This window comes from Brassica napus, unplaced genomic scaffold (genome assembly GCF_020379485.1).
Source record: "Brassica napus cultivar Da-Ae unplaced genomic scaffold, Da-Ae ScsIHWf_265;HRSCAF=440, whole genome shotgun sequence".
Classification (NCBI taxonomy): domain Eukaryota; kingdom Viridiplantae; phylum Streptophyta; class Magnoliopsida; order Brassicales; family Brassicaceae; genus Brassica; species Brassica napus.
In genome coordinates, this window is record NW_026015952.1 from 217501 (window position 1) to 222500 (window position 5000).

Below are 5000 nucleotides of genomic sequence, written 5' to 3' on the forward strand. Positions count from 1 at the left end.
TCCTTCGGGTCACTGCCACATTACACCGTCGTGTAATCACTCAGCCATAGGCCATGATCCCGTCTCTCTGAGTCTTCCCGATCCAGCGAATAAGGGGTTTCCTTGAACCCGCTGGGTACGAGGCCGAGGAAACACTAATCACCCCTACACAAGCCTAGTATGGGCGGGTTACGCACATACTGTCGGCACACTCACACAACACAAACTCAATCTAGAACCTAACCTAAAGATAAAGTTCCAGATCCTAACTAGACACTCGACTCCACAAGACTAACCATAGTACCAGTAGTCCGGCCTATATGGCCTAAGACCCTTAGTACTAATAACTAAACAATAATATCAATACTAAACAAATAAATCAAACCGTTACCCAGATAGTCCAGCCTCCTGCTATGAAACTATCCTTAAAGATAACGGGAACCTGCACTCAACCATATCAACACGCAAGAATAGAAAACATGATGCATCCTAGCCCTAGTCCTAGTCAAGTTATTAACTCAGTCTTAATTCCATTCATCTCAGCTTAGCCCTTGCTAAACTGAGTCCGGTTCCATAAATAAAATAACCCTAAGGACTCTACCATTCAATAACGTGATCATTCTAATCTATATGCAGACTCGATCTACCCTAAATTCCAAGTGGAATTCAAACAAACCAACTCACAGTGTTCTAGGCGAGAAGCAGCTGGTTGATCGAAGAGGACTTGGCCAAAACCCAAGGGACACCTTGACTGGACTGGACTGAACTGACCTCGACTTGGACAGACCCTCGGCTTGATCATGAAGACACTAACAGGTCTGGACGGCCTGATCTGGACAAAACCTCCTTTAGCTCTTGGACAGTTCTTCGGACTTCCCGGCGGAGTATCGAGCAGAACTTCGACTGATCTGAACCCGTGGTTCTGAACTAACTTCGGACAGCACCTCCACTTGATTGTCATAGAATATGACTGGCTTGGACGGATTGAATTGGACAGAGCTTCCGCCTCACAATCGTATAGAATCATTGATTGGACGGAACTGGCCTTCTCGGTGAGAATCAACTATACTCTAAGTCGACCACTTTGCTTCTCTCTCTCTAACCACGTTGACTTGCTTCCCATCTGAATTGATATTCAATTGGTTGATCTTCAGTTGGCCAGAACCTTCCCTAGGCGCTGACTTGAAATCAGTAGAATAACTGTTCTCGAAAACTGCCGAAAAGACTCGAAAACGATCGAAACTCGAACTTTCTTTCTCTAGCTTTCTCTCTCACGTTTTTCTCTGAGTTTCAGGTGTGCTGGATGGTTTGAAATGAGCTGGGGTCGTGGGGTTTATATAGGATGCAGCAACCAATCAGAAACAAGCCGTGTGGCAGCCCGTGTGTCGCCTCGCATGGCTCCGGACGCATGCGTCGCGGCACCTCGTGCTCCACATGTCTGATGGCATTACCAGGACATCATGCAGAGTGACACCATGCCCTCCAGATGTCTGATCCACGGCCTGACCTCATCCAGATTGACACTCAGCGCACACATGTCGCTCAGCATGCTCCGATCGCAGGTTTCGCGGCACCTCGTGCTTCTGGGTGTCAATCAGCATGCTGTGCTCTCCTGGGCTTCAACACCTCCTGCTTCCCTTGCCACATACCATGCCAGGCAGGTTACATCACGTCCTTATCTCATAGATAAGGCCAGCTCGAGCTTCTCGGTCCATTTGACTGATTTCGACCCTTCCGGTGAATTTTCGTCCCGCGATCAATCCCGAATATTTTTCTACGCCTGTTCTGGTGAGATGAATATTTTTAATAAACTCCAAGTGAATCCTGACCTTGATGGAAAATATTTCTCGAGCCTCCGGCTTCTTCGAAAAATCGATAATACCAAAATTAGGGTTTTCGCCAAACTTCGGGTTTTCCCGTCGTGCTTCGATCCCGTCGTGCTTGCTTCCCGTCCTGCTTAACTCCCGTCCTGCTTCCAACTTATAATATCTTCCAAATGATATTCTGGTGATAGCCATTAAGTTTTGCGGAAAACTTAGTGGCTAAGAAATGACGGGTTTCTGAAACGTCGAGCTTCTAAACCGTCGTGCTTCCAAAAATGTTATGCTTCCAAAACATCCTTCTGATCAATCTAACACTTTTCTAACCATGGTCCAGCAGCTTATGGTTCACCCATGATCAATTCTTCGACCATCCATTGCCCGCGGTACGACCACCACAAAGGTACTCGACCATTCTCTCTCCCTTTTTTTTTTTTTTTTTTTTAACGGGTTTCTACATTCTCCCCCCCCCCTTAATAGAATTCGTCCTCGAATTCTTGGTTGCGCAATTGCTCGTCTTCACAACATTCTCCACTCATCTCCATAACCTCTTTACGATGTCCACCACGGTTCCTTGAGTGTCCTCTTCAAGGCCTCCACAATTGTCTTCATATCTCATCACTGGAATGATCACTGAGTCATCCTCTTTCTTTTACTCTGCCATAACACCCTCATTGCCCATGATACTATCTTGTCCAGATTCCTCAAATCCTTTCTCGATCTTTGTCTTCCCAATTACTGATGAAGTCCTTCCCCAATGAAGTCTTGTTTCCTCCCATCTGTCCAGTCCATACCACAGCCCAGTTCTCTGAATCTGTCTCTCCTCTTTCGCTTCGGGTTTGGGTTTGGCCTTGAACTCCCTCCACTTTAAGGTTTTCATCCCTTAAAGTTCCGATCAACAAACACACTTACACGCTGCAACTCAAAAGAACACTTAACATGCAAGTTAGTAGACAATCAATCAAATAATCTACTAACCCAGAAAATACTAACAATGCAACCTAACCGCAATTCTAACCAGCAACCTAACAGTTCTACCCAAGCAACCTAACAGTTCTACCCAAGCAACCTAACAGTTCTAGATTCCACTATCTCAATCCTAATTCCTAAAACCACAAATCCTATCGCTGGACGTGACCGGTTTCCCTAATGCCTTTTGTAACTCAATTTGACTCGATAAATATTTAAAACCGATTAAATCATGAGTTCCGGAAGCATGGACGAAACCATGCTCTGATACCACCTCTTCAACACCCCCGAACCGTCCTAAGCATAGGTCGACCCACCGGCCAACAATCAAACAAGAACATGACCGACGGACGACCCACACCAAGGGTTGGAGATGAAAGGCCAACCGGCCAGCCAACAATCAAACAAGAACATGACTGACCGTCCAACCCAACACCAATGTCCGGAAGCGCTACGTGACGGGCTAGGGACAATCCGGTCAGAGTCACAAACTTTACTCCACGACCTAGACCAGTTCATCCACTAACTCGTCCCGCTGCGTCAAGGCATAAGGCTTTGCAACCCGTACCTAGAGTTAGCGTTTTCCGTTAGATCAAGGCCTAAGGCTTTTCAACCCGTACCTCGACCTAACGTTGTGTTAGACCGGACTAGTCAAATATCAGAGTACTCATGAAGCGCATATAAAACAATTACTTTATTGATTCGAGAAATATCCATACATTGATATAATTCGAGACCGGTCCCGGCCTAATGCCAAATCGAGTCAACTAAACACAAATCCACAATACCGTTTACAAAAGGCATGAAAATCTACACCGGCGGTCCTAACGTCCAGCACCAAGCTATCCGATCATCCTTACCTAAAGCGACCTGCAAAAAGGACAACGGAGTTGGATGAGTAACCTAATGTTACTCAGTGAGCTGGCGGCCTCTACCCGCAACCTAGACTCTACCCAGACAACCCAAAATAACAATCAATCTAGCCCTAGCATGCAATAAAAGCTAAGGCTAAGCAAACCGTTACTAAGTTAGACTTGGCCTCCTGCCATGATCTAGCTTCAAGTAACGGGAACCTGCATTAAAACAAGTCAACAAGCAATCCCTAGTTAACCATATATACGCTTGAGTTCAGTACTCATGTAGTGTTAGACACTTAGACTATACAAATACCATTGGCCGATCGACCAAAAATCAAACAAGAACATGATCGGCCAACCAATGATACCACATAGCTTTAATATCCACCACCCTTCACAAGCAATCACTCAAACACATATAGGCCAACGTCAGGCCTACACTAACAAAATACACATCAAGCCTAATCCGGTACCTAAGCCAGACTTAGGACTTAATGTCAGAACCTGCAAGCAAATCAATCAACCACAAACACAATCACACTAATAAGACTATGAGTAACTACGACTCGATCTAACTTGTAACACCGTATATCGGTGCTACACTAACTCGAGGGTTCCATAACCCTCTACGACACTCTAACACAACACTCTAACCTGGGCCCTGGTGACTTCGTGTTCCTCCTCTCTATCGGCAATATCCTATCTCCCTACCACAAAGGCCAGAAGAAGGAACTTTCAACCGACCGCGGCCCACAGTCCTTCGGGTCACCGCGCGACAGCCCACAGTCCTTCGGGTCACTGCCACATTACACCGTCGTGTAATCACTCAGCCATAGGCCATGATCCCGTCTCTCTGAGTCTTCCCGATCCAGCGAATAAGGGGTTTCCTTGAACCCGCTGGGTACGAGGCCGAGGAAACACTAATCACCCCTACACAAGCCTAGTATGGGCGGGTTACGCACATACTGTCGGCACACTCACACAACACAAACTCAATCTAGAACCTAACCTAAAGATAGAGTTCCAGATCCTAACTAGACAGTCGACTCCACAAGACTAACCATAGTACCAGTAGTCCGGCCTATATGGCCTAAGACCCTTAGTACTAATAACTAAACAATAATATCAATACTAAACAAATAAATCAAACCGTTATCCAGATAGTCCAGCCTCCTGATATGAAACTATCCTTAAAGATAACGGGAACCTGCACTCAACCATATCAACACGCAAGAATAGAAAACATGATGCATCCTAGCCCTAGTCCTAGTCAGGTTATTAACTCAGTCTTAATTCCATTCATCTCAGCTTAGCCCTTGCTAAACTGAGTCCGGTTCCATAAATAAAATAACCCTAAGGACTCTACCATTCAATA